The sequence below is a fragment of the Rhinolophus sinicus genome, linkage group LG09, assembly GCF_036562045.2.
Source record: "Rhinolophus sinicus isolate RSC01 linkage group LG09, ASM3656204v1, whole genome shotgun sequence".
Lineage (NCBI taxonomy): Eukaryota > Metazoa > Chordata > Mammalia > Chiroptera > Rhinolophidae > Rhinolophus > Rhinolophus sinicus.
In genome coordinates this window covers 55,060,743-55,076,571 of record NC_133758.1, presented here as the reverse complement: position 1 = coordinate 55,076,571, position 15,829 = coordinate 55,060,743, and the positions used below count along the sequence as shown (strand labels likewise).

The 15,829-nt window shown below is 43.1% G+C and overlaps 1 protein-coding gene across 13 annotated transcripts in view; it reads right to left on the bottom strand.

Moving 5' to 3' along the window:
• Positions 1-15,829, bottom strand: part of LDLRAD4 (low density lipoprotein receptor class A domain containing 4) — a 606,571-nt gene that overhangs the window by 340,761 nt on the left and 249,981 nt on the right. Inside the window, exon 4 of one of the 13 annotated variants that reach the window (XR_012498806.1) lies at positions 166-849. The exons of the other annotated variants lie outside the window; for them this stretch is intronic. The gene's annotated coding sequence lies outside the window, so the exon portion shown is untranslated. Of the gene's footprint in view, positions 1-165; positions 850-15,829 lie in introns of those variants that run through there. 13 annotated transcript variants of the gene reach the window in all.

The following is a 15,829-nucleotide window of genomic DNA, read 5'->3' as shown; positions in this document are numbered from 1 at the left end:
TTTCTCCCACATCCAAACCTCTTTATAAAAAGTTGTTTACACTCCCTGTCTCTGCTTCCTCACTTCCCATTCACACATTCACTGCTGACCACTGAGGCCACATCCTGACCCCTCCCCTGAATGCACCCCCCACCCCCACCACTCGGGCTGTGCCCTCCACATTTGCATGGGCCTTTAATGTTGACATTCCACACAATCCTATTTTAAGCCTCTTTCTTCTCGGCTACATACTATCTCTCCATGACTACATTCCCTCTTTTGCCCTCAATTATTACTCAATGAAAAATACCCGTTGCTTACAGAGACATTGGAAATACTCATAAGATGAAGCTGTGTGTGATCCGAGATAAAGAAACAACCTTTGATCCTGAAGCTCCTGCAGCTCTGTGTACCATGGAGCACAGAGACAGACCCTTTTCTGAAAGGCCCGGTGACGGGCTCCACCTCTTCCTTGCATGTCGGTGGACTCTGAGCATGGTCTGGAGCAGGAGAAGACAGGAGGAAGCCTGTGATAATGTGCAGGAAGAGATGCTTGTCGACCGAAGTCTCTGATCAGGTTTTACTGCCTCCAGGAAGAAAATATGAGGTGCTTGGGAGACGTGTGATTGTGTAGATACATGTGCACACAAGTCACCAGAGAAGAACTGAACACTCAGGAGAACACAGGACACAGCTTCAACTCACACTGGCCCAGAGACACCAAAGAAAGGTTCACTCTGGGGCACCATCCACCGTGGACCAGACAGCAACGTTACATGCATTGGTAGGGTTCATGTGTCCTGCAGCCTGCTCCATGAGGAGAGGAGGTGGATCCCAGGGCAAGACATGGAAGTAGGAAGCGTGGTTTTCCTAGAACGAGGAAGACAGAGGTTTACAGGGAAAGGCTCCATGGAGGAAGGAGCTCTCTTTCTCAAGAGCCAACCTGCAGACAAGAAAGGGCAAGAGTTGGCTGCCCCCATGCGGGGATCATTTGTGAAGAATATAACTTTTGCTTTTCTCTCAAATTCTGTAAATTGTCTCACTTGATGTACTAAGTGTCCATTTTAAAAGTTTTTCTCCTATCTAGCTCCTGCTGACTATGCAGCCTTCAGTAAAGCTGGCCACCTGCAGGCTTGTGTTAGCATTATTGCTAGGTTCACACAAAAATGGAGAGCTGGCTTCACCCCCTGCAAGAACAGCTCAGCCACAGCAGTTTTCGTTTTTGGAGGGAGGGCAGCAGTTTGGCTTCCCTGTGGCAGACACAGGGGATGGCGGGCTCAGAGCAGAGCAGAACAAGAAGGGAGGCACTAGGGGCAGAGAGGCAGTGGCAGTGTACACAGGGGAAAAGGTTGTAAAATGGGTTCCTTTCCCCAAAAGTTTGCTGTAAGAAGGGAAAGCAGTCATTTGTGGTGCACACACTGCTGACGCCCAAAGCGCGTGTCCGGCCCTGATTACAGCTGGACATGCAGTTTCAGATCCAACTGCATGTCCAGCACTTCCACCGTGATGTCCTGACGCACCTCAAATTCAATACATCCAAGACTAAACTCGAGATCTTCCCCACAATATCTCCTCCTCCTCCTCCTCCCCTTCCCCTCCCTCTCTTCTTCCTCCTCCTCCTCCTATATTAACTGGCTCAGGAGATGACCCACCCATCCTCCAGGTGCCTCAGCTGGACATCTTAGCATCAGCTTTTACTCTCCCTCTCCTTCGGACACAGTACTTCCAGTTAATCACCATTCAACAGAACCTATTTCTAAATTGTCTCTCACTTCGTGTCCTTTCTCCCCACAGCTACTGCCACTGTCTGGACCCTGCTCACCTGTCCGCCTTGTCAATTTCCACCACCATCTCCCATGCAAGCTCTAAGCTGTGGCTGGATGGAGCCACCACCCATGCTCTCCCCACTCACCTGGGCTGTTGGTCCTGCTGTCCAGTTTTCCCAGGACTGCCCCCCACCCCACCTACTCCTTCATTTGGCGAAGTCATACTTCTGATCTCTGTTTATAAGTCATTTCTCATGGAAAGCCCTTTCCTAATTCCCCTAATGCAGTACAGGTGACTCTACTGTGTAAACCTACGGTGCCCTAGAAATGGTCACAGTAAAGACAATTGTTTACTCCCTGTCTGAGTCCCCGCTCAGGCTTTATACTCCATGCAGGCTGACCTCACACAGTGCCCAGCACATACTAAAGGCTCAATAAATACTACAAATGGAATAGATGGATTTGGTCTTCATTTGGTGGGGGAGCCAGAGGTTTATACAGCAGTCATTTTTTGGTGCAGTGTTTAATATTAATAAAACAAGATGATGCCACTTAATTCTTTAATATGTAATTCCTCTGCTGAGAGGCTCTAATATTTTGATAACTTCATTTGGCAACCACTGTCTTTGTAAGGATGATACACAAAGTCTGCCCCTTCTCCCAAAAAAAGATGTGAATATCAACCACAACTTGGTTTTGGTCTTTCTTATTCCTTCTTCCAAAACACCAAGCTGAACGAATCTCACAAAGTTGTCTGTCATCTCACAGCCACCTGAACTCTATAAGCAGATAAAATGCACACAATGGCTTTTAACACAATGCAATTTTTGGCAAGAAAATAACATTCCATCAGCTCAACTTATGCAACTTATTAACTGCAAGTTATTCTACTTTGGAGGAAAACCTACATTTATAATATATACATATACATATACATATACATATACATATACATATACATATACATATACATATACATATACATATACATATACATATATATATTACTTAACTCTTTTTTTTTCTTTTTTTGTCTTAACCAACACAACTCTCTTTCCACTCACTGAGGGCTGACAAATGTTCATAAATCTCTCAGTCATAGTTCTGGCTTTGAGCAATCGGGAATATGTTCTTTATGCTCAAAAGAAGAGTGTGTGCTTTTGAGATAAATAGACAAAAAAGCCGGTGAACCTTGCCCAGTGTGGGGGCAGAGCCCCAGAAAGTAGTTTACAGGCTCTCGGCCTCACGTGGAGGGGTGCTGGCTCGGGTAGTAGATGGCCATCAGCTGTGGCTGATTGGCTGTCAGCTGTAGCCATTGAGCCATTGGCCACTAATATAACTGCTGCGGCTATGGAGGAGAGTGGAGGAGAGTTGTCAGTCAGTTGGCAGAGAAAACGGACAGCAGGTCACACGTCCAGTGAACCCAGCCTCCAGTGAGACCATAGTGGTATGACTCCCCTACCTATGGCTCCGTGGGTGTTCCTTTTTGGCCTCACCATATCCTGCGTTCTTGTATGGGGAGCGGGAGCAGAGACCCCGCAGGCCTCCCTGCACGACACCCAGGAACATCAAGGGGGAAGGTGAAGGGGAATTTAAAAAAATGTGCCAAGCTGAGCATAATCTATGGCCAAGCATGAACTTCCTTCTGCCTGGCCTCCGTCACCTCCACTCTCTCAGAAACACTGCTGCCATAGCAGCTCTGATAAAGTCACTCTGTGGCCTGAAACCTTCACAGGCTCTTCATTCACCTCCCAATAAATGCCAAACCCTCACTCTGACTGCCCGCCCACTTCCACAAACTCGTGGTCATAGAGCTACTTGTGCCTTCACTGTTCCTGCCTTAGATTCCCTCTATCTCCTCTACCTGGACCCTCCCTGCACTCCAGGCTCAGCTCATTCTTTCTAAGCCGCCCCTAGAAAACCCAAGTTTCCTCCTGCTAGGAAACCCCAGAGCTTATCATCAGTACATTCCTTAGCACTCACAAATTTCTATTCTGTCCACACATGTAAGTTACCTCTTCTAATAAAAGAGGACACTAAGGTTAGGAGAGATGCCAAATTAATTTTCATTGCTCCTCCATCCCTGGCCAAGAGTAGATGAATAACAACAGATGGACAATGAATAAACAAACATCACTACTAAGGGTGCTTCAGTGAAGCCCACAGGACAAGGTATTCACTTATGGTGCGATTGGAAATCAAGGCCAATACTGATTTTTAAAAATAAATAAATAAATAAATAAATAAATAAATAAATAAATAAATAAATAAATAAAATCTGATGAGTTTCTATAATTCATTAATAAAAACTTTCAAAGCTTCCACCTCAGTTATCTCTCCCCTGGACTCATGACCAGGTACCCAATTTAGCAGTTCACTCCACAGCAGAAACATCTTATTTATTTAGTGGGTAATTTCACTTATAAATCTTAAATTTAAAAAAATAAACTTTAATTTCAATTAACATTTACTTGTATGGACATGAGTTGGTGCAAGGAGTTTGCTAAGAATTTTGACAGACCTCATTAAACCCTCATGACAAACTCACAGGGGAGGGACTATCCACCTGAGAGACAGAGGTGGACATTCACTCTCACTACCACACAGCTAATCAGTGGGGAGCCAGCGCTGATCCAGTCACGAGATAAGCTCCCCTTCCACCAGGCCATATTGCTGCAGACTTTAATCTTCCAATTACAAACATTTCACGAATAGAAAAACCGCTATTGCTAGGAAAGCCATCTTTACACACAGCTGTTGCAGAGACGGTGTAGAGTGAAAATGTCCAGAAAAGCCTCCTGTCACTATTCAAAGCCAGAAAGGTCACTCCTGTAATCAGGATATCAGCCATAAGCACAATGATCATATATAAATGGTTGTCCAAACTGCGATATTTTTGAGATACAAGAAGGGCTCTAAGTCATCTAAACATTATTAGATTTCTTAACTCTTGTGTAACACTTTGAAATTTACACAGCACTTTCTATACGCTTTTTAAAAATATGGCTCTGTATCACCACCTAAGAAAGTGGGCATTTATACATTTCCCATGTTACAGATGAGGATGGTTTCAGAGAAATAAAATGTTCGTGAAGGTATGTAGTTCCCAGTAGGAGAACTGGCCAGACCCAGGGCTTGTATGTCCACTGCTCCAGTGTGCCCTCACCACTTGGGTCACTTTCCAAGAGAACAGCTTTTTGAGGAAACAGACAACAGCGTTGGCAAGTGACAGAAAAAGGAGGGAGACAGAGGGGGCATGAACCCAAAGCAGACAGAGGGCTCCAGCAGAACAGCCTTGTGGGACCACAAAAGAAAGAACAAACAGCAACAAAAATGAATTTTCCCAGTGTTGGTTTTTCCTTGGGTTAGTCTAATATAAGCCAACATATTAATATTTAACATTAGAAAATAGGTTTGACCAATAACTGCTCTCCCCACCAAAAAAACAAACAAACAAACAAATAAATAACTGCAACAAAAAACACCCAGGCAGAGTTGCTCAAAACTGTAAAAAGAAACAGTAGAGGTGTGGACTATACATCAGGTCCTATACTATGACCACACATCACAAACCCGTAGAAGGGCAGGACAGAGACAGAGTTAACCATCGAATCTATCTATAATTCCCTCTCCCTGTTTGACCAATAGGTCCCAGTACCTCAACCATCAAAACAGTGTCAGCAGTGTTCACATGCAGCTACATAGCCAGGCTTAAGTTGTAATTTGCATCCCTGTCATACTCACCCTCTGTGAATGTGCCACAGACACATGAAGTAAAAGCTAAAGGCAGGTACAGCAGAGACCTGGGCCCAGGTGGAGAAGCCTCACCCTGGATAAGCTGTTTCTGAGTCCTGCCTCCACATCAAGGCCTTGGCGGACTCTGGGAGACTTCACAACACAGTTCCCAGGTCTTTTCAGAATGGCAGGAATGCCACGGAGGGAAACTGGTGGCCTTGTTCAGCACTGTCACCTAGGTTCTCTCTTTAGCTATCATAGCTATATGGAGTTGAGATCCATATTTTATAGAGAAATATGGACTCCAATTTCACAGGGAAAAAATACTGAAGTCCAGATTCAGTAACTTTCCCAAATCCCACCTTTAACAAATGGCAGACAGGACTTAGATCAAAACCCATACGTTATAAGCCCAAGTTCACCCTCTTCTATCCTTGCTGTGTCCTGGCACAGAGAAATGGCCCTGTGAAAGATGGCCTGCTAGATGTCCACAAGAGGCATTCTCTAGCGTGGAACTGGAATCTGTATGCTCCAGGTCCAAAAGAACCTCCTCACTGCGCTATGAGTGCTGCCCAATGTCCAAGCATTGACTGGAGCAACACTAGGCAGGCACAAACCAGAAGCATGAGGCAGGCAGACCTTTCTTCCATTCTAGAATATCAGCCAATATATCCGAGTAACTGGAATTTTTCTCGTTGCTCATTTTATGTTTTTTAAAGAGAAGAAAAAGATTTGTGAGAAATAAGGTTTGAATGGAAAATATACCAGCTAGATTGTTGAACAATATAGGCCGCGCATAACATGACATGGGAAGAAACACGGGTGCTCTAGTGCTTTCGCATTTGCTTCCTTCCAAACACCCTGAAAGGCCATCACAGTGATAAGACACACTCCTGTGTGGTCTAACTGAACCTAGAATCAGAGAAGGTAAACAGCTGCAAATCCATATATTAAACAATGTTTGTACACAGGCCACGATTTTATCATTTTTATGACAAAAAAAGAAAAGAAAAAAAGCCCTTACAGGCCAAGTATTCTTAAATAACTGTAATATGAATTTCTCCATGAACTAAACCACCTCTCCAAGAGCAGCATTTGGATCATAGGTCTCTGTGGACACTGAAAAGCTGGAAGGAAAACACTTCCTGATAAGGCTGGCTTTGACCATACTCAAGGTACAATCAGTTATTTGTGCTGACTACAGAGGTTGCAGGTTCTAATCTCAGCTAGTTGTCTTACCAGGGGTATGACTTTGACTTAACCTCGTGCCTTGGTTTCCTCATTTGTCAAAAGGGCTTCATAATAGTACCTATTTTATAGAATTGCCTTGAGGCTTGAATAAGATTATATATGTCAAATGCTTCTATATAGAAAGTTGCTTAGAACATTGCTTGGCACATAGTAATATTCAATTACTATCATTTACTCTCTCCATAACCGTCTCACCCTGAGGAAATAGGAATAAGGCACCATATGCACATATTTATGGTACACTTAGTCAAGACGGGACAACAGCAGAAGGTAACCAGCAAAGGTCAAAGTTGGATGTTTAATAAAAGAGGAAAAGGGGCTGACAGCTTCAGTGCCAAACTGAAGCCGTAAGCAGAGTGTACAGGACAAGTGGGGTTCACAAACTCCCGCCTTGGAAATGGCACTCCCTAGTACAAGCATCAGCCTAGGCACAGGTTATCTCCTGTCCAGGAGGACTGTCTCTACGAAACGAGCTAGGACAAGAAGATGCAGGCAACACCTGGGGCCAGGTACACAGAACAACTAGAATTCGAAGGACAAGCAAGGAAATTGATTCTAAGAATCCCAGGCCAATAACCAACTCAGAAGACTCAGAAAGAGTATACATCACCAGCTGCTGCAAATTGATGCCAAGCAGAGAGTAAGGACAAGAAGGAACTCAAATAATATTACGCAAGGAGATGCATAAGGCAAGAGGTCCAGGGGGTCCTAACTCAACAACAGGGAACAGTGCCGCTCTACCAACACCTTTTTTTGAGTAACAGCTGCCTTTTATCTGTGATGTTTCTGGAATGCTGGTTCCTGCCCCTGGTCATGCTGGACATTCTTGAGGTGGTCTCAACAGAGTCTCTCACCACTTACACAGTCAGTCTCCTCTCTTCTTTCTAGATCACACGCGATAGCTTGGGAGGCCATGCTATCAGCCCAAGTCACAACAGAACATACAGTGACAAAAGGAGACCCCAAGAAACCGTAGCCCTACTCCCTGTGCTTTTCACAGAAAGGAGCCTTCCAAGATAACCTGGCTTAAACGCACATTTTCAGTGTATCCAACTTCACCACTACGCCTGTCTAAGGAGAATGAGATTACAGACATGCCCGCCAAGAAGTCACCGATACCAAACAACAACATAGTACTGCGGGCCCCATACATCTTTACAAATATCAAGAGTTGGGGAAACTGCATTTATCACATCTCTGTGAATGAGTACACTGCATGAAGTTGCAAGCAACGTTATGATCAGTGCTCTATATACGAAGTGAGTCCCAAGCACAGTAGTACCTCGGTTTTCGAACGTCTCCGTCAACTACCATTTCGGTTTACGAACGCCATAAGCCCAGAAGTAAATGCTTCAGTTTTCGCTGTCGACTGTTTTCGAATGTTTCAGAACTCGAATGGTCTTCCGGAACAGATTACGTTTGAAAACCGAAGTACCACTGTATTAACAGATGGTTGTTAAGCTGCCTTCTGGGGAAGGGGACTGCTTACCTGCAGGGCCTCTGCTTTGCTGAGTGGGGTCCATGTGTTTATAGCCAGCAGTGCAGAGGCTGTGTGGGACACCAGCAGCCCACACAAACTCGGCCTCTCCTCCCAATGAGCACCAAACAAATATAAAAGGAGTACCAGTTCACCAGCCTGTCCAACTGTGGGTACATCTACCTCAGTCCAAACCTGCCTTTAAGCCAGACAAGACCCTTCTCCTCACACACACTTTCCCACATGTCTTTCTACCCCCTCTTCTCTCCATTAAGACACATGCTCAAATAGGAACTCTTCTGATAAACTCAACACTACTGGTTCTTTTTTTCACAACTTTTTGTTTTTATTGTGTAAAAATATACACAATGTAAAATTTACCATTTTAACCATTTTTAAGTGTATAGTTCTGTGCCCTTAAGTACATTCACGTGGCTGGACAAGCATCACCACCACGGTTCATTCTTGCTTTCACTCCTATGCATTATCAAAGCAGAATGACATAAAACTGGTAAGGTTATGTTATAAAGCAGATATGTAAGTCTGTATTTTCCCAGTTAGAACACAAACATCACTATCTCACAAATGCTTAAATGCAAGTTCAGTTTGGAGCTTCAACTTCCTATCTCTTTCTCCGTATATCCCTCTCACCCTGCATTGGAGTCTGAAAGAAATATCCTATTTTTCTCTGTTCTCCCACATGCTCAGAGGAAGCTGAGGCAGCACAGTGGGAGCCACCAGGATCCGGCTCCATTACACACAGACGTGTGTTTCAGCTCCGGCACTGCAGCTGCCAGTCATCTTGGCCTTGAGCAGGCCCTCTCTGGGCCAGTGTTGTTCCCTCACCAATACACCTGGGATGATAGGAACACCTCCCAGGGCTGGTGCAAGGACTGAATGAGACTGCATATGTGAAAACACCTGGCATAGCAGACAATCTTCATTCCGTATGTCAGCTCTGTGAAATACCATATCTGAGATCAATGATAACATAATTCCAAAAGGACAAGGAAACACCCTTCATTTTCCAAAATTTTATCACAAAAGAAAAAAGTAAGATTAGAGCATAAGACCAGCATGGTTTCTCATCTTACTCTTGATACAAAGGAACCCTGAGCCTGGACACCGCCTACAGGTGTGTAGGCACACACACTCTCATCCTGCATCTGGAGCCAAGAGGAATCTTCCTTCCACTGCTCTGGAAATACTCTAAAATACCAATCAGCTGAAAGAAAAAAATGTCCATGTTACTATATTCACTGCTGTTCATTCAATTTTTGTAATGTAACCATAAAATATTCCCCAGAGGTTAAAACTGTTTATTTCTGCATCCCTTTTCTGGGTGTTCACATTTGAACATAGTGTCCTGAAATAAGTAGATGTAGACCTGTGACTCAATCTTAGGCCCAAAGAGGCACACACCAGTGACCTGTAATGACTGCATGGGGTCACTGCCCCCAAGTCCTCTGGAAGAGAAACCATCACTCAAAGGCTGTCTATGAGCACAGGCAGGTAGAGTGAATGAATGTGGACGCAGAAACCATTACTGACAGAATATAAATGAACAAGACAGGAAGCCATATGCTGAAGACGTCCGTGAGCGGAGAGGTCAGGGGTCTGTGCAAAAGTCCTCAGCCTCTCTAGACCACGCTCCCAGCTCCACAACAGCATGTGAAGTATCTATTCTGCACCAGTTAACAGTGTAGCTCACGATGACATCGACATTGTGAGCTCCAGGGAGAGGGATGTGGTCTTACAATGACGTTCGTGAACTCATCCTAGAAAAAGTGCCACATACCTCATTGCTGAATATCACTATAGTCACCTTCAAAGTACTCCCCTTGGGAAGCTATGTGCTGACACCAGTGCCTAGTCCACCCTTCAAAGCAATTTTGGAACTCCATCTGGAATGCCATCAGAGCTATCATCATATTACCCTTGATGTCCTGAATGTCATCAAAATATTTTCCTTTCAAAATTTCCTTTATCTTCGGGTAAAAAAAGAAGTCACTGGGGGCCAGATCAGGTGAGTGGAGAAGGTGTTCCAATACAGTTATTTGTTTACTGGCTAAAAACTCCCTCACAGACAGTGCCATGTGAGCTGGTGCATTGTCGTGATGCAAGAGTCATGAATTGCTGGCGAAAACTTCAGGTCATTTTCATGTGACTTTTTCACACAGCCTTTTCAGCACTTCCAAATAGTAAACTTGGTTAACTGTTTGTCCAGTTGGTACAAATTCATAATGAATAATCCCTCTGACATCAAAACAGGTTAGCAACATCATTTTGACTCTTGATTTGGACTAACAGAACTTTTTTAGTTATGGAGAATTGGCTGACTTCCATTGTGCACTTTGATACTTTGTTTCAGGGTCATATTGGTACACACATGTTTCATCACCAGTGATAACATGACCCAAAACATTGTCTTACCTCTCCAAAAGGTCTTGGCAAACTTCAACTCTCCTTTGCTTGTGTTCATTGGTGAGCTCCTTAGGGACCATTTTCTGATGCCAAGATTTTCAGTTAAGATTTTCCTAACTGTTTCTCTATTGATGTTTACTATGCTTTGCTATGCTTCTCACAATCAGCCGACGATATTGACGCACAATTTGGCAAATTTTTGCAATGTTTTTGTCAGTTCTAATCATTACTGGCTGCCCTGACCTCTCTTCATCAGTGATACATTCTCTCCCCTCAGAAAAATGTTTAATCCATTTGTACACTGCTATTTTCTTCATGGCATTATCTCCATAAACTTGGACTAACATGTCCCTGATTTCACTTCCACTCTTGTCAAGTTTAACAAGAAATTTAATGTTTGTTCATTGCTCTAATTCAAGCTCAGACATTCTCACAACGGCACATCAAAACCGGCAACAACAATAATGAACGCCACTCAGCAAGACACCGCCACATGTCGACACAAACACAACTGTGAGACACTGATATACCAAGGTTATGAAACCTTACTGAACTGTTTGTATAGTACTGCAAATGTAAGCACACGGTGGCAAGTTCGCGAAATTAATTGTCACCTTGAGAAGTCTGGACTCTTTTTTAGGAAGCAGTAAGGAGCCACAGAAAGTTTGGGGGCAAGAGAAGGTAAACTAAAGCTGCATTTTAAAGAATATTGGCAGAACTACAGAGGGGAGAGAATGGAGGCAGAAAGACAGACTGCTTCGTTACATTCTTTTCAGCTGCAGCACTTTACATATGTCTGGCAAGAGGTCCATACACATGTGCTTGGTAAAAGCAGCCCGATTGGGAAATTGCTGCATCAGTGCAGGCAGGACAGGGACACCTGACCTGCAGATAGAAGGAGGGCAACATCATAGACTGGCAACACAGGCTGTGGGGGACTCTCCCTCCATGGTTTTCTTTCTAAAAAGACTTCAAGGTCTTGTCATTTGGGAAATGCTCTCAACCATTTGCCTATTTGGGACCTTCATATTGCACAGTCTCATATTAAACTCTGAAAAACTCTACAGTAAAGAAACCAATTTAAATATCTTCTTCCAGAATTTGGCCATAAATCCACCCCATCCTTCTCCTTTATGAGCAAAACAATCTTAATTTGTTTAACAACTAGACCTAATTATTCTTTTCACAGAAAGACTTGTAAATTCTAAAGCAATTTGGTGTATTTACCTCATTATCCAAGGTAAAATGTTTTTTCTAACATTGAATGAAATGATTCAAAGAGACTAAGAAAACTGTGCAAAACCTTTACAGTATGTAAGGGTGTTGGGGGAGGAGGATGCATATAGTGATAACCCAGGCAGGGTGCCTTCTAAGTCACTGAGAGAACAGTAAACCTCAGATAAAATCTCCATCTCTATTAGGACACTTCAGTGGGGCGCTGACTGACACATCCTGGAAGGATTGCCATTTCTATCTGCCCAGAGGTACAGGGGGTTTGTTTTTACAAGAGTCTTATCTTCCTGGAGTCTATTGATCTACATCATTGCCTCAGTGAACTATAGCCACATAGAAAGACTGCCTGAAAGAACAAACACAGTAAATTTAGGATGCCTGAGTTTTTCCTTTGCCTAAACGAAATGTTAGCATTGTCATCATAACTGTGGCACTCAGGTAGCCTTTATACCAGCATGCTGCAAAGAGCTCCACAAACATATATTAATCCCACGACATCCCGCAGGGCAGGCAGGGTAGCTCCATCTCACAGCTGACTGGCAGGGACAGGCCACAGAAACAGTGAAGAGGCAACTGGAAGAAACTGAGCTCAGCACAGTCTCAGAAGCTAGGATCAACCAATCCCTTTGGAAATTCAACCATAAACTTTAATAAAGTTCACATCTTTGGACCTAACAATTGTGCTTCTTGGAGTTTATCCTAAGGAAACAACCCAACATACAGAAGAGCTTTTTGCACAAAGGTGTTCATCAAAGCATTATTTATATGGGTAAAATTGTCAAAAACTCCAATATCCAACAATAAGAGCACAATTTTAAAATTCAAGTACACATACATAAAAGAATGTTATGAAGCAATTTTAAATCACATTTATAAAGAAAATGCTCATAATGTAATGTTAAAAAAGAATGACCAGGTTATAAAATTGAATATATATTACGAACATAGTTCTGTAAGAAGAAATTTGAACAGGGAATATATTGAAAGGACATAAGCCAAAATGTTCACAGTGGAAAGCTTCATATGACAAGACCATGTATGGGTAATTATTTTTCTTCTTTAGACTTTTCTCTGCTTTCAAAATTTTCTTACAATGAGCAGGTATTACTTGTAAAAGGGAAAATTTAAGTTTTTTGTTAGAAAATAATATACAAGATAATTAAAATCATTTATAAATTATATGCACTGAGAAAATTGAAAACAATGTATAAATTCCTTTATGCAACAAATGATTAGCCTAAGAAAATCATAATTAGGAAGGTGAATTTGCAATATGTATCCATGTGGGTATACCTACATTCACACAGGAAGCAAGACGTAACAGGTAACTTCTAACCACACAGGTGGGCCAGTAGTGTCAAGGGGAGTGGGGCCTTCCAAGCTCCCACCACCCATCACTGTAATTTCACACATTCCAAACAAGCAGTAGGCTTGCCATGCAAACACAGTTTGACATGGGTTTCCCAGCCTTCCCTCCCAGCCAGACTGCCGCCCCTAAGCCTTTATTAAATAGGAATCTTGAGCACTCGCCTCCCCCATGAGAACTAAAACATAAAACATAAACTGCTAAATTTTTAAAGTAGAGATACGGTTAACTGCATAGTGACTTTTGTCTTGCTCCAAAACAAGATTTAAAGCCAAGGAAAAATGCCTCACCCTTTCACCATTTAAGATACCTAAGTAAGGCTCCTTTCTATTAGCATAGAGAATCAGCAAAATCAGTGCAAGTTCCTTCAACTCCAGAAACTAAGATGTTAGCATCTTTAGTTGCCCTGAGATAATAAAAGACTACAGTCAAAACACATATGAATAGCAAACCAACTAAGGGGGTGGGCACCAGCCTCCTACTCACCTTTGTCTATGACTACAGCTTTACCCAGCTGCTCAGGCAGGGACAGAAGATTAGCTCTTTCATCCTACATCATAAGTAACTTTTACCAACTATGTGAACACAGAAAGATGAGAAGGGCAGGCCAAGAATAAAAATGAACTGATTCTACAGGGACCCTCCTCCAGAGAAGGCTGGGTACTTACATTTCCTTTATTTTACCACTAGTTATTTTCTAGAGGTGTTGGGAAGCTAAAACCATTGCTCCACAGGTGCTACAGGTACTGTGCCCGGCTCTCATAACTAACACTCAACACTTAAGTTTCCTTAAGAATAATCAGATTGATTAATTTAATCATCCCTGTTGAAGGAATGAGACAACTAAGTTCCTTTTCTTAAAAACTGACTCTCCCAACCCATCCCTCGCCTCTAAACACCACTATCTGTACAGTGCTGGGTCTCAGTGCTTCCCAGACTTTCATGTGCACTGACACCTGGAGATCTTGTTAGGAAGCAGGTCCTGATTTAGCAGGGTTAGGTGATGCAGAGACCAATTAAATCCCAATCTCTGAGGGTGAGACCCAGGCAGTGAGTGGTAAGTCTCCCTAGGTGAGCCCCAAGTGCAGCTGAGGTCGTACACAGTGCTAGAAGGCCACCAGCTCAGTCTGACTCCTTGGCTACTCTTAGTGTGCCCCCTGCACCAGCAATACCAGCACATTAACACTGGCTTCAGAGTTGTTATGACGATTGACAGAGGTAACACAGGTAAAGCACTCAGTGAGTTCTCTAAAATATTAGTCGTGGTTATTATTTTACTACTACTAGTAGTATGATTATTACTCAGGTGGGCTAATGCAACTGAGAGGAGGCCAAATTTGTAAAGAAACAGAGTTCTTGGGAAAACTATGAGTTAAAGGAAGATAAGAAAATATGAGCTGGGGAGGAGCTTCAAGAGGATGGTTGAGAGCAAGTGTATGAGGAGGTGACACAGGGCCCTGTGCATAGCCCACAACCAAGGAGCAGCTCATGTGACTGTAACAGCTAAAGTGTACTCATTAAGAGAGGACAAAAAGGGTATGGTTTCGGACCAGCAAGGCTGGAAGTCTGAAGGTGGTTCTAGAAAGCTTAATTTTGTGTATTCTTCTGAATCTATGTTCAAATAGCTGTTTCACTCATTTTCAAAGAGCCATGACCACCCTAGGAAGACCTCCCCCAGCACCACCCGCAAGATGGAGGTTCCCATATTACAGATGTAAATGCTAAGAGGCCCAAGGAGTTCACTCAAAGGTCTGAGCACAAGGAGCAGCAAGGCCTGGACCAGGCAACCTGGCTCCACACTGCGACTCCGTATCAGGAAACAGCCGAGGCTTGGAAAGCATCAAAATCTGTGTTCTTCATGTTTTAGTGGATGCTGCTGTCCACGGTGGTTGCCTCCAGAGCTCAGGTTCTGTGCTGTCCAGTATGCTAGCCACAAGCCACATGTGGAACTTTAAATTAAAATTAATTAAAACTTAATGAAAAAAAAAAAATCTGTGTTCTGCATCTCACCTATGTTGTCTCATTTTCCTCAGAGCAGCACTGTGAGAGCTGCACATGACCACTTACATTTACAAATCAGCAAAGGGAAATGGAAAGGAGCTCAATGAATGTCCAGGTTCAGAGCTCTAGTCAGTGAAGACAGAGTAATCCAAGTCTGTGTGCCTCCCAAGCCTAAGTCACAATTTCTCTCCAAGCACTCCGACAACCTGACCTGCTCTCTCCACAAAATTTGAAAAGCTACAAACTTTTAGGAGTCACAGGACCAGAGAATATGGTTACTTCTTGTGATTATTCTACAACTTTCCTCTAATAAAAACAAAAAAACTTTTTATGTAAAAATGTTTTCCCTGAATTTTATGAGGTTCTTCAACTGCGCAGCCCCCATTTTACACACAAGGAGCCAAAGGCCCAGAAGAGTTAAGTGGCTTCCTGGGATGTTAAGCAAATCAGACAAAGACCCAGGACCTAAATTTATTTGTTTTGTTCTTTTGTTGTTTTTGGTTTATATACCACACATCAGTGAAATCATATGGTTCTCTGCTTTTTCTGTCTGACTTATTTCGCTTAGCATTACACTCTCAAGATCCATCCATGTTG